At 41.0% G+C, this 24,460-nt stretch overlaps 1 protein-coding gene across 3 annotated transcripts in view; it reads right to left on the reverse strand.

Moving 5' to 3' along the window:
• The window catches only part of LOC115088273 (sodium/potassium-transporting ATPase subunit beta-1-interacting protein 2), a 297,184-nt gene that overhangs the window by 55,815 nt on the left and 216,909 nt on the right, over positions 1–24,460 (reverse strand). Inside the window, exon 1 of one of the 3 annotated variants that reach the window (XR_003855736.1) lies at positions 13,271–13,364. The exons of the other annotated variants lie outside the window; for them this stretch is intronic. The gene's annotated coding sequence lies outside the window, so the exon portion shown is untranslated. Of the gene's footprint in view, positions 1–13,270; positions 13,365–24,460 lie in introns of those variants that run through there. 3 annotated transcript variants of the gene reach the window in all.

Below are 24,460 nucleotides of genomic sequence, written 5' to 3' on the forward strand. Positions count from 1 at the left end.
CTGCAGATCTTTAGATGTTAGTCTGGAGTTCTTTGTGACTTCATGGATGATTTTTCGGTTTGCACTTAGGGTGATCTTGGCAGGCTGATGACTATTGTACAGAGTAACTATAGCCTTTATTCATTTAATTATTTATAGGCATTTCATATCTGCTTCTTTAATTCAAAAGAATTCAACTTTTTCCATTTGTAGATTATTTAACAGTGGATGGATGGAGCCCCAAATCTTAGAAATGGTCTTGTAACCCTTTCCAGACATGTGAGCATCAACTACTCTTCTTCAAAAATTTTGATCGTGGCATGATGAGTTCCACCAACTTTTATGATGACCAAAATCAATAACTTTTGGACCTCTATATAGGTCAGGTGCTCAAACTCAATCATGTAGATTTATGCTGCAGAGTGGTTTATTTGTTATTTAATTATTTAAGCACCTGAATCTTATTAGCCAACTAACCATGCTAAAGAAACTAGGGATTCACTTACTATTTCACAACACATGCTGAATTTTGAATTAGTCCTTATTTTTCCTACTTTATTACATCATTGTGTTTCAAGAATCAGGAAATTGTTTCTACTTTATTAGCACTTTTATTTCATAAGGAAAGACCAGTTCAGTAAACAAAGGGTATCACGGTAGGTAATTGTAATTCTTATTATACTTGGGGTTCACAAACGTTTTCTCAGCATTGAGGCTGTGAGAATTTGGACATGAATTACAGCAAACTGGAGGCTCACCTGGCCTGCTGCTCCTACACCAATGCACCAATTTAAGAGCCATCCACCAAGCAGTTCTTGTAGATCCCTAAGAATGTTTAGTCTGTTGTGCTGTTTAAAATGACAAGAGCTGATTTTGAAGGCTAAGTCACATGCATTGAAGCACTTCAACAACTATGGGCATGCTAACTAACCTGCCTCTTTAGTAACATAGTGAATGATGGTAGATAAAGACCAAAATGGCCAATCTAGTCAGCCCAGCAAATTTGTTAGGGTAGTAGCAACTGCCTCTCCATGCAGCCTTCTGTTAAGTGTATAGCAACTGCTGCTCCATGCAGACTATCCCCAAACAGAATATAAATTTTAGGTGTAATAGAAAAGATACCCCATTTTTTCATTTCCATTCTCTAGCCAGGATCCTCTGTATTTGTCTCATGACCTTTTGAATTTCATTGCCATTCTTGTCTTCACCACCACTTCTGGGAAGGCAGTCCATGCATCCACCACCCTTTCCATGAAGAAATATTTCCTGACATTGTTCCCGACTCTTCCTCTTTGGTGTTTTATATCGTGATTCCTAATTTTACATCTTCCATTCCTTTGGAAAATATTTGATTTTTGCATATCATTAATCCTTTTAGGCCTTTGAAGGTCTATATCACATCTCCCCTGACTCTTCTCTCCTCCAGAGTATAAAGTCCTTCAGTTTCATCTCATAATGCTTTCCATACAGATCCCACATCAATTTTGTTGCTTTTCTCAGGACAGCTTCCATTCTGCCCTTATCCTTTAAGAAATAAGGTCTCCAGAACTGAACACAATAATATGCACAATGGCATTATCGCCTTCTTTTTTCTCCTGGTTATTTGGGATGTGTTTTCATTTTAACTGAATTTGAAAAATGTAGCAAATAAGAACCAATTTGTTTCTTTTGGGAAATTGAGGCCCTGATCAGGAGGCCGGGTCCTGATGTCTGAAGCACAAGCCCAGGACCAATGCCAGGGCCTGGCCCAGAGGCTGCATCCCAATGCCTATGCCTTGGTCTAGGCCAGAGCCTAGGCCAAGGCCCAGGCCAGGGCCCAATCCAGGGCCTAGTGCAGAGACTGGGTCCTGATGCCTGGGCCCTGGCCCAATGACAGGCATGACCTGGCCATCCAGTCATGACACATGGGCCTGGGTCCAAGAGCCCGATGCCAGGGACCAGCCCAAAGGCCAGGTCCCAATCCTAGGCATCATCCAGGCCCAGGCCAGGCCCAGGTTCCTAAAGCCTGAGTCTAACCCAGGTCAGAGCTCAGGCGCAACATCAGGGCCCAGTCCTAAGACAGATCCCAATGTCTATACCTTGACATAGTTCAGAGCCTGGGTCCAGTCTAGAGACCGGCTCCGACACCTGGGCCAAAGCCTAAGCCTATGGTCCAATTCATCTGGGCAGTGATCTAGTTCAGAGCCCAGGCCAAGGCCTGATACCGGGGACTGGTCAAGAGACAGGTCCTGATGCCTGGGGCCTGGACTGGAGACTGGGTCTTGATGTTTGTACCTTTCGCCTGAACCTTACACCAGGGGCCCAGCCTGGAGCCTGGGTATCAACACCTGGCCCTGGCCCAGGCCCAATGCCAGGACCCTGTTTGGAAGCTGCATCCTGATGCTTGGGCCTCAGCCTAGGCCAAAGCCCATGCCTGATACCAGAGTTCAGTCCAAAGACCAGGTCCAGATGCCTAATCTCAGCCCAGGCATAGGCCTAACGCTGGGGGCCCAGCCTCGACAGGCTCAGGCCCAACATCAGGGCCATCCTAAAGGCTGGATACTAACACTTAATCCTTGGCCCAGGGTCTGGCCCAAACCTAGAGTCCATAGCCCAGGCCTCGTTGGAGTCTTTTTTTCTTCTTTCTTTTGTTTTCTTTCTTCTTTAAATGATGCCGTCCTCTGGGGAATGCGCCAAAGTAAATTAACACTGGCGCATGCTCTGCATTGGTGGGTGCCATTTTGCTGTATGGCAGTTAATTGAACCGGACCAGGTAAACAAAGGCCATAGGGGATCCTTCCCCTGGCATTTTTCTGGGTGGAAGGGATGGGAGGCCCAATATCCTTTATTTTTCCTTCTTTTTTTTTTTTTTTTTTTAAATAGGGGTAGTTATTCAAAGCTGGCTGTGTAAGTAACTTAGCCTGTTAGAAGTTATCCAGCTAAGTTACAATGTATATTCAGTGGCATTGCACATAGCCAGATAAATCTACCCGGCTAACTTTTCATCTGCTCTGTGACGCATCTAAACTCGCACATATAATTATGCAGATAATTCAGAATATAGGTAGTTAGCCACATAAGTTATATGGCTAACTCACTCTGCCCTGATCCACCCATTACATTTCTATTTTTTATGCATGTAAATTTAGCCATATAGGGGACTTATACGGCTAAGTTGTAGCCACTGAACTTAGGGGCATATTCAGCTTTCGCTACTTAGCCGCATAAGTCCCACTTATCTGGCTAAATAGTGCCAAACATGCTTTGAATATTGGGCCATAATGTTTGATTCCAATTTTTTTTTATTAAAGAAATGAATTAAACAATAAACGAAACAAAATTAGTGGTGGAAACAAAAACTTCTTAAACAAAATAAAAACCAAAACAAATATTTTACCCCTGCTGGTTATGTCTCTTTTGATGCAGGCCCAACAATCCTTTGGCCTTAGCCCCTCAGTTTGTTACATTGCTTTGCCAACTACAGCTCATTAGCCACTATCATCCTGCGGTTTCTCCCGATTCATGCACATCAGTCTTTCGACGTCTAACACATACAACTGCTTTGGATTGCTGTATCCCAAATGCAAGACTCTGCACTTCTTGGCATTGAATCCGAACTGCTGAACCTTTGACCACTCCTTGAGCTTTCCTAGATCACTTCTTAATCTCTGTACTTCTTCAGGTTTGTGCACTCTTTCAAATCTTTGTGTCATCTGCAAAAAGACAAATTTTTCCTTCTAATCTGTAAAATGTTTTCTTACCATACAAAAGGAACTTGAAGAAATAAGGGGGGGGGGGGGGGGGATTTAGGTAGAGCTGGGGGATGGGTTAGATAGGGGAAGGGAGGGAAAGGTGTGGGGGGGGGGGGAGCTAAAAAAAAAAGTTCCCTCCAAGGCCGCTCCGATTTCAGAGCGGCCTTGGAGGGAACGGGGAAAGCCATCAGGGCTCCCCTCGGGCTCGGCGCGCGCAAGGCGCACATATGTGCACCCCCTTGTGCGCGCCGACCCCGGATTTTATAACATGCACGCGGCAGCGCATGCACGTTATAAAATCGGGTGTACATTTGTGCGCGCGTAGGAATTAAAATTGGTCCCTAAGTGTTGTAATGTGAAGGGCCTTGAAAGTTATCTTTCCCCCGGCTCAGGGAACCCTTCAGTTTGAGATATTTTAACATTATGAGAAGCTTACTACCTGAAACTGTGCTGTGAGATATGGCATTTGGTACCACTATTCAGGTACAGCCAGCTCAGGTGTAACCCTTCCTTTCTGAATTTAGCTATTTCCAAAGGGCACACAAAAATATTTGTGCCTGAGGCTGTCTTCACTGGTAGATTTCCCCTTCTGTTGTCCCCAAGGTATAGGCTCTTTCTATGGGGTGAAGGCTAACCTTCTTGGTCCAGGCAGTAGTGAACTCCCTTACGTGTTTGCTACCATAGCTCTTCAGGACAGGTACACTTACAAACAAGGCTGGACTTTCTGGATGGGTGCTCAAATTAAAGTTTATTGTGATTAATTTCAAAAGAATCAAGAGATTCAAAAAAATAGTGTCCAGTTATATTTAGGGTCCTTAGATTTACATAAGCCAGGATTTAACTGATCTCTACCGCTGATGTGTCCCTCTAGGCAGGAGCTTGAAATGCACTTATCCTCCATGGATGGGGATGATCAGTATCTCAGTGGGCTGGGGTGATCTAACCATGACTGGATCCCCTACCTCAGTACCCGAGGTCTATGAAGAATCCCACACTACAACCCGGCAGTGTCCTTTGTCCCAAGGGTGGAAACTCCATTGGGGGGTCTCCAGATGACCTTCTTTTCTTCTCTCCCTCTGACTCCTCTTCAAAAGATAGCTTCTGACCTTCCTGGAAGAAAAGCCAATTACTGAAAGCAATCCTCATGGCGTCTAGCTCTGGGCAAGGAAGAGTGACAAGAAATAGATTCCTTCCCTCTGCAATAAGAAAATATAACTAGAGCAATCCTTCTTTCTTCCTTAACTTGGTCACTGTAACCTCCTCTTGAGCTGGGCAAAGAGGTACACAGTTCCTTCCTGACCACCCTGGAGAGCAGATACAGCCTACCAGGAATGGTACAGGTCCAAAACTGCAAAAATTCAGGAAAAACAACAAAAATCCTTTCACTTCTCTCGCTCCCCTCTCCAATCCTATCAGAAGACCTGGCAGGGCAATGCCTTTCCCTTCCTGTGCAAGACTGTGGGCTTAACTTGGAAAGCACACTAAAATCACTCATTCTCCCTAAAAATAAAATCTATACTGTCACACTCTAAATTTGAGTAATTTGGACTAGCCCCCTCCCCCTTGTGCCTAAAAGACTTCTGATCCCAGACAACCTCTGGGGGAGGTGATGTAATGAATTATATGCTCCTTTTGCTGTTTACCCAAGGGCTGGGAACTAGGGCTATCTAGTGGAGACCTCAGTCTCTACACTAGTATAGAATCACCACCACAGAAAACTGTCTGAGTGACCCTCTTTACTCACTAATTAACACACTGGAGAAATGGGACAAAAGACAGGTTTTGCGCCTTCTCAAATTCCTAACTTATTCCAGACAACACAGAAACTGGACTTCTTTCTTTTCCCAACTCCTTCCTTCTAAAAAGAATGATCTTGGACTGGTCTAACCCAACACATGACTTTCTACTGTGGTCACTCCTAAAGGGGAGCACCAGAGCAAACAGTTTAGTCCAAAACACTACTCTGCCACTATCAATATATCTTCCGCTGGAAGGAATTTAGACTGAGTGAAGGGCCATAGACCTTGTTACATAAAATTACCTTCCATAAGGGCAATTTTCAAAGTAAGTTATGCAAGTAAAAAACATTTTACCTATGTAAATCAACCATCTTAAAATTGCCCTCCCTCATTGTAGCTGATAGTATTTGTGGTCCACAATGTGTATACTTTTAGTTATATGCTGGCTCTTTTCCATTAAGCCATCTTTTTCCATCTGCCCAGTAATTCTATTTTTCATTCAGTTGAAAATTACTAGAGCAATCGAACCCCTGTACATATCTTTTCCCTATGTTTTCCATTTTCACCCCTCCCCCTCCCCCTCCTTTTGTCTCGTATATCCCTACCCTTCCCCCCCCTACTTATTTATCTAGTTACTTGCCATGTTACTGCATTTATGTTACAAACTGTTCCTTGTAAAGGCTTTGCCTATATATTATTTGTTATAAGTTATCTGTAAACCGGCACGATGTGCAAACGGTTGTCGGTATATAAAATCAAATAAATAAATAAATAAAATAAATAAAATTTGGTTTGGTGTAGGAATCATGTCAGAAAGAATAGATTAGTTATTAAATAGACCAAATGTGAATATGTAGACCTTCTTCTAATGGTTGTTATGAAGGAAGGGATCACAATTAGTACCAGGACTTAGTCCTTGCAAATTCCCACTAAATCCTTGGGAAGATACTCTGAATGGGGGGAGGATAGATATCCAAGGCCCAAGACTAATGGAAATGTCTTTCTATTGATTCAACTCAACTCTGTACTGAACAATGCCGATAACTACTACTAGACTGGACACTCAAGTAAAGTGTTCTAGAAATAAAACATTTACTGTTCAACATGTTCACTGGTAATTAATTGGCACCAAATACCATTTTCTTCTTGTAGCATAATCCATAATCACTTTAATAAAAATAATCTAAGTGATCTGTATCTGTGGTCTTAGTGAATCCCTGGGAAGAGACTTTATTCCTGTGAGTGGAAGATTAGGCTGCCTAAGGTGAAATGAAAATGGGTTTCTTAAGGATTTCTCCTTCTTTCAAAGTCAATCTTCAAACCTCTCCTTTTCTGTTACTTCTTGGTAGAAACCTATATAGGGAGCCTCCTGGTTTCTCCTTTCTCCTCCAGATGGTATTATTTAAATTCTCACAACCTCCTTTTAAAAGTTACTGGAATCTTTCAGAGAGAAAGGAGCAAAAATTAATACAAATAGAGAAAAAAAAAGTCCTTGAAACAGGATTAAATGGGGATAATGAAGCGAAAATATTAACTCATAACAATAAGAGTTTTTCTTTTGCTTCATTGCCCCCCGTAGAATATTGTTTGAATTTGGGAGCAACTGATTTTGCTAAATGAAAAGAGGAAAACTAATGGTAAATTAGGTTTTAAGAAGTGGACCCATCTAAGTTTGTGGAGGAAGTGTCGGACTTAGTGGGGGGATAGTTGGGAAGTTTCTCTAGCAAATGCAGAGTCTTGGGTGGGGAGGTGGAATAATTTATTAGAAAAGGGTATGGAGCTGGCAAGTTCTGGCATCCAAGAAGAGATTAATTGTGAGGTACAGAAGGGTAAGAGACCAAGTCCCCTTGGTATTCCATGCAACTTCAAGATCTGAAACGGGGACTATGCTGTTTGAAGCAGTGGTGGAGAAAGACTGGTTCAGTTGAGGATAAGAGAGTTTGGAGGGTGGGAACTACTGATTATTTTAAAATGGTGATTTCTGCTAAGAAGAAATTTTATTCGGATACCACTGAGGAGGCCAATAATGATTCAAAGGTAATTTTTAAATTAGGTTGTACATTGGGAGACTACAATACAACAGAACTTAGTTGTTGAAGACATTCCTAATTGCTATTTATTGTGCTCATTTTTGGAAGAAAAAAGTTGTGAATTTGAGATGTTTGGCTCTTGAACATAAGAACATAAGAAAATGCCATACTGGGTCAGACCAAGGGTCCATCAAGCCCAGCATCCTGTTTCCAACAGTGGCCAATCCAGGCCATAAGAACCTGGCAAGTACCCAAAAACTAATGGCAGTGGCTATTCTCTAAGTGAACTTAATAGCAGGTAATGGACTTCTCCTCCAAGAACTTATCCAATCCTTTTTTAAACACAGCTATACTAACTGCACTAACCACATTCGCTGGCAACAAATTCCAGAGTTTAATTGTGCGTTGAGTAAAAAAGAACTTTCTTCGATTAGTTTTAAATGTGCCCCATGCTAACTTCATGGAGTGCCCCCTAGTCTTTCTACTATCCGAAAGAGTAAATAACCGATTCACATCTACCCGTTCTAGACCTCTCATGATTTTAAACACCTCTATCATATCCCCCCTCAGTCGTCTCTTCTCCAAGCTGAAAAGTCCTAACCTCTTTAGTCTTTCCTCATAGGGGAGTTGTTCCATTCCCCTTATCATTTTGGTAGCCCTTCTCTGTACCTTCTCCATCGCAATTATATCTTTTTTGAGATGCGGCGACCAGAATTGTACACAGTATTCAAGGTGCGGTCTCACCATGGAGCGATACAGAGGCATTATGACATTTTCCGTTTTATTCACCATTCCTTTTCTAATAATTCCCAACATTCTGTTTGCTTTTTTGACTGCCGCAGCACACCGCACCGACGATTTCAGTGTGTTATCCACTATGACACCTAGATCTCTTTCTTGGGTTGTAGCACCTAATATGGAACCCAACATTGTGTAATTATAGCACGGGTTATTTTTCCCTATATGCATCACCTTGCACTTATCCACATTAAATTTCATCTGCCATTTGGATGCCCAATTTTCCAGTCTCACAAGGTCTTCCTGCAATTTATCACAATCTGCTTGTGATTTAACTACTCTGAACAATTTTGTGTCATCTGCAAATTTGATTATCTCACTCGTCGTATTTCTTTCCAAATCATTTATAAATATATTGAACAGTAAGGGTCCCAATACAGATCCCTGAGGCACTCCACTGTCCACTCCCTTCCACTGAGAAAATTGCCCATTTAATCCTACTCTCTGTTTCCTGTCTTTTAGCCAGTTTGCAATCCACGAAAGGACATCGCCACCTATCCCATGACTTTTTACTTTTCCTAGAAGCCTCTCATGAGGAACTTTGTCAAACGCCTTCTGAAAATCCAAGTATACTATATCTACCGGTTCACCCTTATCCACATGTTTATTAACTCCTTCAAAAAAGTGAAGCAGATTTGTGAGGCAAGACTTGCCCTGGGTAAAGCCATGCTGACTTTGTTCCATTAAACCATGTCTTTCTATATGTTCTGTGATTTTGATGTTTAGAACACTTTCCATTATTTTTCCTGGCACTGAAGTCAGGCTAACCGGTCTGTAGTTTCCCGGATCGCCCCTTGAGCCCTTTTTAAATATTGGGGTTACATTTGCTATCCTCCAGTCTTCAGGTACAATGGATGATTTTAATGATAAGTTGCAAATTTTTACTAATTGGTCTGAAATTTCATTTTTTAGTTCCTTCAGAATTCTGGGGTGTATACCATCCGGTCCAGGTGATTTACTACTCTTCAGTTTGTCATTCAGGCCTACCACATCCTCTAGGTTCACCGTGATTTGATTCAGTCCATCTGAATCATTACCCATGAAAACCTTCTCCGATACGGTTACCTCCCCAACATCCTCTTCAGTAAACACCGAAGCAAAGAAATCATTTAATCTTTCCGCGATGGCCTTATCTTCTCTAAGTGCCCCTTTAACCCCTCAATCATGTAACGGTCCAACTGACTCCCTCACAGGCTTTCTGCTTCGGATATATTTTAAAAAGTTTTTACTGTGAGTTTTTGCCTCTACAGCCAACTTCTTTTCAAATTCTCTCTTAGCCTGTCTTATCAATGTCTTATATTTAACTTGCCAATGTTTATGCTTTATCCTATTTTCTTCTGTTGGATTCTTCTTCCAATTTTTGAATGAAGATCTTTTGGCTAAAATAGCTTCTTTCACCTCCCCTTTTAACCATGCTGGTAATTGTTTTGCCTTCTTTCCACCTTTCTTAATGTGTGGAATACATCTGGACTGTGCTTCTAGAATGGTATTTTTTAACAATGACCACGCCTCTTGGACATTTTTTACTTTTGTAGCTGCTCCTTTCATTTTTTTCCTAACAATTTTTCTCATTTTATCAAAGTTTCCCTTTTGAAAGTTTAGCACGAGAGCCTTGGATTTGCACACTGTTCCTTTTCCAGTCATGAAATCAAATTTGATCATATTATGATCACTATTGTCAAGCGGCCCCACCACCGTTACCTCTCTCACCAAGTCCTGTGCTCCACTGAGAATTAGATCTAAAATTGCTCCCTCTCTCGTCGGTTCCTGAACCAATTGCTCCATAAAGCTATCATTTATTCCATCCAGGAACGTTATCTCTCTAGCGTGACCCGATGATACATTTACCCAGTCTATATTGGGATAATTGAAGTCTCACAGTACACTGGTGCAGGATAAGTATTTAATCACCATCAATTTCTATGGTGTATGTAAATTGAAGTTTCAAAACATCAAGGATATATATAATTCAAACTGGCAACTCCATGAATTCCAAAACAGAACTTTAACTCGGTCCCGAGTTAAACTTTAACTCGGTCCCGAGTTAAAGTTCTGTTTTGGAATTTGCCAGTTTGAATTATATATATCCTTGATGTTTTGAAACTTCAATTTACATACACCATAGAAATTGATGGTGATTAAATACTTATCCTGCACCAGTGTACTGTGATACTTGCTTATGTGCAAGGTTTTGCTTCTCTTCTTTCTGGATAATTGAAGTCTCCCATTATTACTGCACTACCAATTTGGTTAGCTTCCCTAATTTCTCTTAGCATTTCACTGTCCATCTCACCATCTTGACCAGGTGGACGGTAGTATACCCCTATCACTGTAGTCTTCCCTGACACACAAGGGATTTCTACCCATAAAGATTCAATTTTGTATTTAGTCTCATGCAGGATGTTTATCCTGTTGGACTCTATGCCATCCCGGACATAAAGTGCCACACCTCCTCCCGAGTGCTCCTCTCTGTCATTGCGATATAATTTGTACCCCGGTATAGCACTGTCCCATTGGTTATCCTTTTTCCACCATGTCTCCGAGATGCCAATTAAGTCTATGTCATCATTTACTGCTATACATTCTAATTCTCCCATCTTACTTCTTAGACTTCTGGCATTAGCATACAAACATTTCAAAGTTTGTTTTTTGTTTGTATTTTTATTCTGCTTTTTAATTGATAGGGATAAGTTAGAATTTTTTAGCTCAGGTGAGTTTTTAGTTACAGGCACTTGGACTACTTTCTAATTATTGGAACCTCACTGTCGGGATGCCCTAATTCTAATGCATCATTAGTATCCTTTAAAGATACCTCTCTCCGAACCATGCGCTGCTGAGCGACTGTCGGCTTTCCCCTTTGTTCTAGTTTAAAAGCTGCTCTATCTCCTTTTTAAAGGTTAGCGCCAGCAGTCTGGTTCCACCCTGGTTAAGGTGGAGCCCATCCCTTTGGAAGAGACTCCCCCTTCCCCAAAAGGTTCCCCAGTTCCTAACAAAACTGAAGGTCATTTAAAAGGGAAAAGCTCCCAGGAATGTAATCATCTGAGGAAACCAGTCACCACAGAAATCTGGGGCTGAGGTGAGTGACAGGTTAAATTTAGTTGAATCTGAGAAAGAAGACAAACTTCAGGAATTTGAGCCAGTTTCTTTTATTGAAATTAAATCTTTGAAGTGGGTAAAGAAGTCTAAATGTTTCTTAGATCCTTGTCCATCTTTTTAATTGATTTGCTACCAGATGTGATTCTAAAAGGACTTAGGAGTGCAGTTAATTCTTCATAAACTGAGGGATTATTCTCAGAGATCATGAAAAAGGCGGGTGCTACCCCAATTTTAAAGAGTGTGGATGTAGACCCAAGGATGTGTTCTAACTGTAGACCTATAGCCAACCTGCTTTCCCTAGTGAAGGTGTTAGAGAAAGCTGTAACCTTGCAGGTTTCTGAGTTGTTAGAAGAGACAAACAAATTGGATCCTGCTACAGCTGGGTTCCAAAGGGAGTGCAGCGCAGAGACCATCATGGTGGATAGGGTGGACTCCGTTCTACCCCACTTGGATAAGGGGCAAACAGTTTTGATAATTCTTCTGGACCTGTCGCACCATGAAATTCTTGTATCACGTTGCCAGGCTTTAGGGCAGGAAGAAAATGTTTTGAACTGGATAAGGAGTTTTTTGCAGAATAGGATGAGGTGGATAACTTTTCAAGGGTCTTGTTCACGGGTACGTAAAACAATTTGCAGAGTCCCACAAGGAGTTTCGCTGTCCCCCTTACTATTCAATATATATTTGGTGCAATTGGGAGGCATTATTTGGTCTTTTGGCTTTACTCCTTTTATATATGTGGACAACGTTCAGATTCTGGTCCCTATGGAATCTGCTCCAGATTTGGTTCTCGCCCATCTTGAGGACTTTATGCTAACCACTTAGTAATTGGTAGAGAGAGAATTATTTTGTTTTAAATTCTAAAACGTCAGAAGTAGGGCAAGTGGGAACAGTTTTGGAGAAATATCAGCTTCAAATTGAATGGGTTACAGTTACAGCAAAGTGAATTCCTTAGGGGTGATGCTGAATATTAATTGGACATTATAAAGTCAAATAAGTGCAGAGTTATAAACAGCCTATGGGTGCCTATAGATTTGAGGCAATTAAAATCTTTTTTGAGTTTACAGCATTAAAGTTGGTGGTATATACTTTGGTCATAGCAGTAATAGACTATTGCAACACTATCTATTGGAGACTTCCTGGTGCTATGACTCAGAGGCTCCAAACAGTTCAAAACGTAGCTGCAAGAATTGTCATGGGGAAGTTCAGATGGGAGTCAGCAGCTCCCCTTCTGAAATTGCACTGGCTACCTGTCAAGCCACATTGTAAATGTACATTTCTTGTACTCGCTTTTAAGATTTTGCATGGAGATTGCCCCCCTCACATGGAGCTCAGGCTAAATTAGAAAACATCTGCTAGATATTGTAAGGCTTTGCCTCTCTGTACATTGGTTCACTTCACAGTTGGACTTCCCAAGGGCAGATTTGCACGGCAGTATCCTAGGATACCTAACTGCACCGCCACAGTTCTAGGTCATAAACAATGCTCCGTTGCACCACAGGACCCCACAAAACATCCGTGAGCCCAGCTGCTTCCACATACAGTTCAAAGAAAAAGTTTGTATCTCTCCAAAGTCTCAAGACACCGCGCCAGGTTCAAACCTCAGACCCCAAGGCCTTGCTCTCCTTTCCCCCAGCAGAGCTGCTGCCATGCACAGTTCAACAGAGGTTTTATTTCTTCCGGGCCCCAAAACATTACACAAGACTCCAAGTTCAGTTCACAGGGCCTTGCTCTCCTTTTCCCCAGCACAGCTGTGTGCTTGGGTGGACTGTCAGCAGGATAATTAGGCAGTAAGCTTCCTCTGAGTTGGCTTGCTCACTGCAGCCTGTTCCTGCACCTCCCCTAGAGTCCAAAGTTCTCCCTTGTTTCAGAGAGCAACAGCTCCACAGAAGCCTTTTACCTTTGGTAGCGAAACAGCCTTGCTCAGCTCCTCTCTCCTCCTTCCATTGTCTGCTTTTCCAAGGTTTTTTCTTCTTGTGGCTCCTCCTCCCTGAGTTCAGGTTCTGGTGACTTTCTGCTCTGCTGCTTCCCTGGGTTCTTTGGGTATTGTCATAGGCCCCTCCCCCAGCCCTGGTTATACCTGATTCTTTTAGAGCCTTCCTCCAGTCTGGCTGAGAGAATGGGATAAACTTCCCATTGCAATACACATGCTTGCAATATAGCTGCCAACTCCAGCTTCCATCAGCCAAAGCTTTTCGGCATGCTAAATTATAAAACAGATAATTTTCTATGACAATCCCTCAGATTATGGAACAATCTTCCTACATTGAGTAGGGAGGAGAAAAATCTTATGGGGTTCTGTTGCCAAGTGAAGACTTGGTTGATGGTGTCTGAGGTATGACTCTTCTGTATTGCTGTCAGCAGCCTTAGACGAGCTCCCTCTTTGGAATGGCATCTCTTCATTTAATGCAATTCTGAAATGGTTTTTATAAGCAGATGTCAAGCTCTTTTCATTGTTTGAGAGACGTGTTTGGGTTTAAATTATTTTATTGTAACACAGCTTTATGTTATTTATTTTGTACATCGCTTTGGAAAATGTTATATTAAGAACTGGAAAGTGATTTATACATGCTAAGAATGAATAAAGAAAGAAAGAAATGTTTTGTCAATAAGATCCCTTCCTTTTTAGAAGATGTTCCATCTTTGCTCTACCAGTCTTGAACAATAACCATTATGTCCATAAGTAAGTAGTATTGAGAGGCTCAATTATAATTCTTGTTTAAGCTTCACTCCAGTGATTATCACTGAGAAGACCCCTGTCCCTCTGGGATCTATGTTAAGCCCATTACCCTTCCAATCTGTGAAAAAAAAGAAAGATTTTATTTTACTCTCCCTGGCCTAGATTTACTAAATCGCATTAAACAGCATTTAAGAAGCGATAAATGCTGAATATCGTGCAATATATCACACTATTCAGGCCTGAAATCTGCTCCTGTTACAATGAGCTGCTTTGCATGGTACATGAATTTTGCAAAATCATATAAAGCAAAATAACATGATTCCATTATTTTATTGCATTTGCGGGAGGTGCAGCTATTTTTTGGGGAGAATTAGGAAACTAGCTCAGGTCCCATGGGAAAATTTAAAGGCCCAAGTGGCTTTAAATTTATCCCGGGGGTCTTTGGAGACCCCCATCCCCATCTGCTTTGTGAAGTGGCTCTGGCCCCCCAAAAGCAAAAAAAAAAGTACATTTCAAAATGCATGGTGACAGTCTGCCCCCTTCCCAAACCCCTCCCCTGAGCTTCCAATAACCCACCCCTTTCCACCCTCCCCCAGCATCCCATTTCTCTTCCCCCCCCCCCCCCCCCTCTTTCCCCTGGATTCAAATAAAAGAAACTTCCTGGGGTCTAGTGGGTCCCAAGTCTCTCCTGCTTCCCCAGCCATAAAAAAAACCTGGTGGTCTATGGGGGTACTCCTAACCCACCCCCACCCCTTAAAAGACTCAATGGCGTATAGTGGGGGCCTGGAGTGACCCCTAGCTCCAGGCCCATTTGCCATTTTCCAAAATGTTGTCAAACTGACCTTGCCCCACAAAAAATATTGGAATACAAGACAAAGAGAGCTCCTCCACAAAATCATACTTCATGTTCTTGATCATTGGCGATTGTTCATGCTTCTCTTCCACATTGTATCTGAAGGCAAACAGACCTTAGCTAGAGATTCCCATTTGTGAGACTCTGTCGCACTTGCTTGTCAAAGGAAGTGAAACTGCTGATCTCCAACAGGTATTCTCTAATGACAGCAGTGCATCGAGCTGCAGACCTACATTCACTTCCCTGTTGAGAGTTATTCTTTACTATTTTTCACTCATTAATAGCTTAGTTAAATGTTAAACTGAAAAGGTGTGTCCAACAGTGCATGGAAAATCACTACATGATTGCCTATGATCATGAAAGGAATGCGTTCTTTGTTTTGTTTCATTTAGTGCCTGCTAAATCTTCTAGTGTACACTAACATAAAAACTGCTCAAATGTGCCCATTTATGCATGTATAAGGGAATGTATTACTGTACTTTATAAGATATGCAAATGATAAGTGCAGGTTATAAATTAGGAGTACATATATACGCAAACATGCTCATGTATGTAAAAACTGTGAGCCGCACAAGTTCAGACTTGTGACATCTCTGGATACATTTTGATTTACCTGGCTAAGTAGATATAAGTGCAGAAAAAACTTTTTGGTCTGATTTATATACAGTCTTTATTTTCTTTTCAAACAATGGCTGCTCCTTTTAGTACAACGAAAATTTCCCAACAAAATCCCCCAACACGGACCGTGTTTCGCCAGTCCGGCTGCCTCGGGGGGTATTTTTAACACACAAGCATCTGTAATGCAAACACAGGTACTAATAGACCAAAATAACCAAACGGGTCCAAAAGCAATGACTGTTTGATACAAAACTAACCACCACTTCCCCTATTAACTATTAGTAAACAGATGTAAAACATACCTGTTGTCATCATAGGTCTTACATGTATTGAGGAGCGCATCAGAGCTGTGTCAAAGCTGACATTTAAAGGCAATTGTTTTGGCGCGAACCTCCATCTGAATGGTCACAGGGTACAGAATTAACCAATCACACTGCAGCAAACAACACTGACGTCATCACCATTAGATGGCGGGGCCCCCGAGGAGCGGGTACCCCTAGGTAAGTTTGTGGAGGCAGAGCAGCAGAGAGAAAATTCCCCTTGCTAACTCGATTCGTAGTTGCAAGTAAAGACCTTTTAAGTTGGAAGCGGATGACGTCATGACGGGGGGATACCCCCGAGGTTCGCGCCATTGCTGGTGCAAACTCTGGAGTGCGCGCACGTGCGCCCTTACATCATCAGGAACATGGTGGATCCGCAGCGTTAGGCCAGCCCGGGGATTCCAGGGAGAAGTGGCGAGGAGAAGCCGCGGCAGCATCTGTCTGTCAGGCCCGAAGGGAGTCGCCACAAAGGTAGAGAGGATGGAGCGAGGGCGAGAACAGGCACGAACACAACACCAACCTAGTGGTACTGCAAAGGCTGGTGATGGCTGCATCCAGTAGGGCATCATGTAGTAGGGAGCTGCTGGATCTGAGGCTGCCAGGAGGGACATCCTCTTCAGCATCTCCCTCCACACTGTAGTTTGAACCTGCATTTCTTGCTGAATACCCCATAACTCCTGTTGCACACCCTGCTTCTTCTCCCTTACATCATCCCTGAGGTCATGCATCTCAGTCCAGAGTCCTGCAATCTGCTCCACCATTCTGGAATTGATGTTAGTGTTACACCTGGCTGCAGGAATGGCCTGTAGCTCAATTCTAGGAGAGATGAGCTCCTTCTCTGATGACTTGCCCTCCTGCTGGCCACCTGCAAGCTGCCTGAGACCTGGTGTGAACGAAAGATTAGCAGTTAGCTGGGTCTCCTCCTCCTCCATAATGGGCTGTTGCTATTCCTCTGTGGTTCCCTCTTCTACCTCAGTGTCTTTCTCTAGGCTAGTAGGCAGCACCCATGAGCGTTGCCTTGCCCTTCGGAGGCCATTTGGTCCTGGGCCATCAGAGTTATTTCCTGGTTGCTCCCCTGCAAAACTAAATCAATTCAAAGTACTGATGCAAGGGTAGATAAGAGAAGGAAAACAATGAGTAGACAAACCTCATTGGCAAACGACATACAGGGCTATGTGTGGGTCAGATAGTTATAGCAGGAAGTAAAAAACAGTGCAATAAAACAATCAGTCACAAGGTAGCATCAACCTACAAGTCAATATCTGTAACATCTCCCTTTTTTAAAAATCAGTATTTGCATAACAATCTATTTTAAAATGTCCTACAGATTAAGCCTCATAGGAGGTTTGAGTGTTGACCACTATGAGTGTAGATGGGACGTTATAATGCATGCAGCAGCTGATCTGTATTATTATATCTTTATGTTGTATGACTTTTGGTTTATTTTATATTGAAATTGTGAACCATTATGATTGATGACAGAATATCGATATTCAAAATAATATAAATATATAAATCTCTGTATGACATCAGTGCGCTGTTATATTTCCTGGCAGTCATACTTATCCCCTAATTTCTAACGTTTCAGCTTTCCCATTAACTTGTGGGTGCCATGGTGATGTGCTCAAACTCCCAATCAGTAGCAAAACATTTAAATTGCATACATACAAACTGAGGCCTGTTATCCAAAATCATTTGATCTAGTTGGCCATAACATGCAAACTGTATCTTGCATGTTTGTGGCTTCTACAAACATGTTTTGGCATAGTTCAATTTCTCGGAAGTCCACATAGTGATCAACTGCAAACAAGAACTCTTTACCAGCAAAGCTCATGGCCAGTGCAAACATTAATGTTAAAATTTCAATTTCAACACCTACACTCAAAAGTAGGTTTAGTAATTTTTCACTGGGTCTAAATTATACTTTTCACAAATTTTATCTGAAAAAATATTTTTTAGGAAGAGCAGAAGGTTTCATATAGAGTGTAGGTGTCCCCACACCAGTATTATGTTGGTTATAATCATTAACCTCCTGCCACCTCCATGTATATAATTTTTCAAAAAAAATTTTTTTTAGAGTATTTTCTTTGTATAGTCCCAAAATTTCTCTGGTGTCCGTGTTGTAGTTAACACCGCTCTCTAGGCGGAGAAAAGACAAACTATTGAGATAGAATTCATGCTGATATTTGAGCGGGTACCTTCAGCTTTCTTTAGTGTTGGCTTTCTTAAATGATGAGAATGTATCCCGACACGTCCGAGTTTCAGACCTGAGTCTTTCTTCAGGGGAATATTACCATAGAAATCTCCAACTACTGAAATTGTGTGCCTCGCTGAGTTGTTAATTGCTCTGCTTTTTACCGCTCCAAGTCTCAAAACAGATGTCTACAGGACGTTGGCTGAACCGTATCTGACTCTACTACCTCTTAAATAGTAGTAGAGTCAGATAGAGTAGTAGAGTCAGATACGGTTCAGCCAACGTCCTGTAGATATCTATTTTGAGACTTGGAGCGGTAAAAAGTAGAGCAAGGAGGCAAGGAGAACATTACCTTGAATTGTGGCATAATAGCCCTATTTTCCTTAAACTGCTTGAATTCTCATTGTCTTTGCCTTAAGTGTGTGAAATTGCTAAAGACTGAACTTCCGGAGGTAGGCAGGACCCTGCCCCGACAGCGTTTTTCCCAGCAACCAATCGGAGTGGACTTTGTCATCGGGGAGGGGCCAGAGGAGATCTTAAATCGGCCCTCCTACGGCACGCAGTCGCTGAGGCATGCTGCCGAAGCCGCACGCCAAAGGGGCGTGCGGCTCTGACTGGCTCCGACTGGGTCCAACTGCGGCCAACAGGGTCTTTAGCGGTTAGTGGTTACTTAAATTATATATTGGAATTTTTCTTCTCTTTTTTGCTCCGGTAGGCAATACCAGTTATTTGGGTTTTATTACTTTGAAATCTTCTTAAACCTTCATTAGGGAAGTATTATTGATATTAGTAGGGACAACCCAGCCATCTCTGTCCATAGCTCATTTGTTCTTAGTGCATTAATGCCTCATACTAAGCATAAGGCAAAACTAAGCCCTTCCGCAAGTACTCTGACATTAGAGCAAGGGCAGAGGAAGGTGGCGGATTGGTTGAGTTCCCCACAAATAACTCCTGTAGAGGGGGCCATTATAGGGACAGAGATGGAGCTAAACCTGTCCCTATTGGCTGACAACATCTCTTTGAGTCCAGGAGCTCCAGACATTCCACTACTTCCTGGTAAGGAAGGGGTTTTACCCCTTAACTCATCAGAAAGCCCCCAGGTAGTATTAGATAAATCAGAAGAAGTCAGTGAAGTTTTACAAGGAAAGGAAAAAGTTTTTGAAGAAAAACCTCCCCCTTCAATTACCATTATACAAGAAGTTGAAGGGACTAGATCTGCCGTATCTTTAAGCTTGCTTAAAGAAAATCAGAAACAGACAGAAGGGGAAAATATCCAAGAAATAATACTTAAACCCACATCTATAACATTGGATACTTTGTGGAATGTCTTGACAAAATTAGATCTCTCTATCAAAAATTTAACTATAGCAGTAAATGAAACAAATAAAACTGTTAAAAGTAATTCAGAAGTTATGATAAATTTGCAAAAACAGACTAATACTTTAGATCAACGTTTATCCCAGGTGGAGAAGATACAAGTTCAACAAATTAAGGCAGAAGTTGAAATACAAAGGAAGATAGAAAACATTGAGAACTATTCACGGGTTTTAAATTTGAGAATTATTAATTTTCCCTTTATTAGTAAAATCTCTCCAATAGAACTTTTTAGGATGTATGTGATAAAGATTCTGAGTATACCAGAACAAAGTATGCCGACAATTGTTAGAGCATTTTATATAAATAATACAGTTAAAGTGAAGAAACAGCCAGAATTTGAAAAAGACAATAAGTCAGTAGAAAACAATCGAGAGATTGCTCAAGCTTCAATTGATTTGTCAGACTTTCTGGAAAAATCACAAGATGAGCTAGATGTTGGGAAAACAGGCACTATGCTAGTCACATTTGCATTTATCTCGGATAGAGACACAATTTTAAAATACTTTTTTCGAAATAGATCAAAAACCTTTTATGGTAATAAAATATGGATATACCCCGATTTAGTTAAAACTACGCAAGCTAAGAGAAAGCAGTTTCTTGAGTATAGAGCTAGAGTAATTGAGAGGGGAGGTCAATTTATTTTACGATATCCATGTAAATGTGCAGTTAAATTAAATGGACAAAATTACCAATTCACTGAACCAAAACATCTTAAAGTACTTCTAGGGGATTGAGGGAATGCTAGAGAAAGAGAAAGAAGAGGGGAAGAGTGATACCTACTATTTCTTATTTATCATCTCTAATGAAATAATGCTCAAAAGTTAAGATACTTCCCTAAGTTTGCTTATGGAATACTGATAGATGAAAATGTCTTATTTTTTTAATCTAATTGTGTTTCTTTTTTTTTCAAATATTTTTGACAAAGCACCTAACTGTAAGAATTTTGAACATTGTAATTTTTTGTATTACATGTTAAAATTATAAATAAAGAATTAAAAAAAAAAAAAAGCACAGCAATTAACAACACAGCGAGGCACACGATTTCAGTAGTTGGAGATTTCTATGGTGATATTCCCCTGAAGAAAGACTCAGGTCTGAAACTCAGACGTGTCGGGATACATTTTCATCATTTAAGAAAGCCAACACTAAAGAAACCTGAAGGTACCCGCTCAAATATCAGCATGAATTCTATCTCAATAGTTTGTCTTTTCTCCGCCTAGAGAGCGGTGTTAACTACAACACGGACACCAGAGAAATTTTGGGACTATACAGAGAAAATACTCTAAAAAATTTTTTTTTTGAAAAACATGGAGGTGGCAGGAGGTTAATGATTATAACCAACATAATACTGGTGTGGGGACACCTACACTCTATATGAAACCTTCTGCTCTTCCTAAAAAATATTTTTTCAGATAACATTTGTGAAAAGTATAATTTAGACCCAGTGAAAAATTACTAAACCTACTTTTGAGTGTAGGTGTTGAAATTGAAATTTTAACATTGAAAAAAATTATCTCTAAATTGGATATATGAAATTACAAAAAAAATTGTTTCCACAGCGACAGAGCAATATTTTGTTCTTGATTATTTTGAAAATTAGGAGGATCGCTGTCACAGTGGTGTTTATATATAGTTCAGTGCAAACATTAGGCAAGATTAGGACGGCATTAGTGGGTGTGGTGCCATTTTCAAAATGTGAAAGAAGAAACAACAGCAATCACGTCAGAGAGAGAGAGAGAGAGAGAGAGACAACACTGTAAGAAGGTGACCATAACTCTATTTATCTACCACTGTCAGAGTGCACATTCAACTCAGGGTGGGTTTGGGGGAGGCAGTGTTATATTGGTCTGCTTAGGGTGCTACAGACCCTTGCACTAGTCCTGGCATAGTTGAATAAGTCTATTCTGATAATCTGTCAAGGCTGCCTTGATATGTTATGTGACAGGTTCCTTCTGCTGTTTGTGTGCATATTTGTTGCAGGTAGAACAATTGCTGACAACATCTTTGATTTCATCTTTCATGTTAGGTCAGTATAGCCTATTGAATATATATATATATATATATATATATATATATATATATTTATTTAAGAGTTTTTATATACCGTCATTAAGTAATACACCATCATAACGGTTTACAGATGGGCACCTATAACAAAGTAAATATGGTTTATAAATAACATGGGTGGTGCCATTAGAAATCGGTAACATATAAGAGTTTATATCAAGCGATATTGATTGTGATTGGGTGTTTTATAGAGATTCATCTTACTGGTTGTCTACAGTTAAAATAAGTTGAAACTAATTCCACTGAGCGCTGGAATTAAGGCGCTGGGTGCTTTGAGCCACTTAACCTTAAATTGTTCTCTTTAGTTGCCTGTGTCGTTCTCCTTTTTGAAGGCTTTTTTGAAGAGCCAGGTTTTGAGTTGTGTTTTGAAAAATTTATGATTGCTCTGAAGTCTGAGGTCAAGGGGCATGGAGTTCCATAATGTGGGACCGGCTAGAGTTAAAGCACGTTCCCTCACCTGGGTAAGTCTTGCTGTTTTTACAGTTGGAATAGATAGGAGTGCTCTGTTTGCTGACCTTAAATTTCTGTGTGGGACGTGTACTTTAAGTGCGGTGTTAAGCCACTCTGCTTTTTCATCGTGGATGAGTTTGTGTAATAGGCACAGTGCTTTGAATTGAATTCTTTGTTCTATGGGTAGCCAATGTAGGGTGGCAAGTGTATCGGATATGTGATCTCTTTTGCCTTTTCCAGAGAGAACTCTGGCTGCAGTATTCTGTAGAATCTGAAGTGGTCTTAGTGTAGTGTTGGGAAGTCCTAGTAGCAATGCATTGCAGTAGTCTGTGCTGGCAAATATCAGGGATTGAAGGACAGTGCGAAGGTTTGGCAGGGATAGTAATGGTTTAAGTTTTCTAAGTGTCAGTAGTTTTGCGTATCCTTCCTTTACCTTTAGTGCTATGTGTTGTTTGAGATTTAGTTCATTGTCAATAATTACTCCGAGGTTGTGAACTTTCTTAGTTAAGTCAATTTTTTGGGTGTTATTGGGAAATATTGGAGTTTGTGAAATATTCATGCTTTTCCTTTCTAAGTGTATGAATTCGGTCTTGTCAATGTTGATTATCAGCTCCATTTGGTTTAGTAGTTGCTTTATTATGTCCAGGTACATCAGGGCTAAGCCTATTGTTTTTTCAATGGTTTCATCAATTGGTAGGATTAACTGGATGTCATCGGCGTAAATGTAGTGTGTGATTCCAAGTCCAGCAAGAAGATGGCATAGTGGCAGTAGGTATATATTAAACAGTGTAGCAGATAGTGCTGATCCCTGTGGGACACCAGTTTTTAGGGTGATTTTATCGGATAGGTTGTTTTTGATTTGGACTTGAAAGGTTCTGTTATTTAGAAATGATCTGAACCATGTGAGTGTCTTGTCATGTAGTCCTATTTCTTCAAGCCTTTTAATTAGAATACTGTAGTTCACTGTGTCAAAGGCGGCTGATAGATCTAGCAGAATCAGGATATACTGTTTTCCCGCTATCGAACCCTCTTAGTATGTTATCTGTTAGTGCAAGTAGGAGTGTTTCAGTGCTGTAGTGTTTGCGGAAGCCGTGTTGAGATGGGTAAAGGATGTTGTTATTGTCTAAGTGTTCAGATAGCTGTTTTTGTACTGTTTTTTCAATTAGTTTGGCCATTAGCGGTAAATTTGAAATTGGTCTGTAACATGCTGGTCTGTAACATGCTGCCCACCATTGCGGTTGGAAAGTATATGTGTTACCTTCTCTGTTTGCAGTGATTTGGGTCCAATAATCCTTGGTCCTTTGTATAAAATGCCATTTTATATGTTGATTTCATTCCTGAATGACCAGTATTCCTTTAAAGTAGCTGGTATGTCCTCTTCTTTTCTGGCTAACCATTCAGGACCACAGACTTTAATGCCTGCTGACATTTTTCCCTATCTTTGTCTGGCCTAATTAGTTTATTCAGAGTTAGAACTAGTTGTGTGTGCAGCAGGGATCCCACACCTTAAAGAGAAACACTTATTGTTCAAGCAGAAATGACACAGGACTCTTCTGTGACAGCAAGCAAAGATTCTTTACTTGGAAAACTAGGATAGCAAAAACAATATTATATATGGATATTTATTTATTTATTTATTTATTTATTTATTTAAAAGCTCTTCTATACTGTCGTTAAGTTAGATAACCATCACAACGGTTTACAGCAAGGCAAGATAATGAATAAAGTAAGTGGTATAGATTACAATTAATCATGTGCCATCATAGTGCGGTAACAATTCACTTCAATAAAATGTGTGTACATTAAGTTTGGCTGTAGGGAGCATAGTAGACGGAAAGAATTTAACTTTAATGTGCATTTGTAGGTTACAAATAACAATTTCTAGTTTGGTGCATCCTAATCAATCAACTGTTTTTTTTCCTTCTCTTTATCTTTATAAAAAGCTTGTTTAAATAGCCAGGTTTTCAGATTGGATTTGAATATTTTGAAGTTTCTCTGCAGTCTTATTTCGAGTGGCATGGTGTTCCATAGCACGGGGCCAGCCAGTGATAGTACTCTCTCCCTAACTTGCGTGAGGCATGCTGTTTTGACAGAGGGAACAGTTAGTAGAGCCTTATTAGCAGATCTTAGTAGAGATGTGAATCGGAACTGGAATCAGTTCAGTTCCAGTTCCGATTCAAATCTTATAATTTTTATCGTCCGGCCCGATTGGTTTTTTGTTTATCGGCTGTGCCCGATCCGATAAACACAAAACCCACCCTGACCCTTTAAAACTGACCCCTTAGCCTCCCCCACCCTCCCGATCCCCCCCCAAAATGTTTTAAAATTACCTGGTGGTCCAGTGGGGGCGCTGGGAGTGATCTCCCGCTCTCGGGCCGTCGGCTGCCACTAAAAAAAATGGCGCCAATGGCCCTTTGCCCTTACCATGTGACAGGGTATCCGTGCCATTGGCTGGCCCCTGTCACATGGTAGGAGCACAGGATGGCCGGTGCCATTTTTATTAGTGGCAGCCGACGGCCCGAGAGCGGACG

This window comes from Rhinatrema bivittatum, chromosome 3 (assembly GCF_901001135.1).
Source record: "Rhinatrema bivittatum chromosome 3, aRhiBiv1.1, whole genome shotgun sequence".
Lineage (NCBI taxonomy): Eukaryota > Metazoa > Chordata > Amphibia > Gymnophiona > Rhinatrematidae > Rhinatrema > Rhinatrema bivittatum.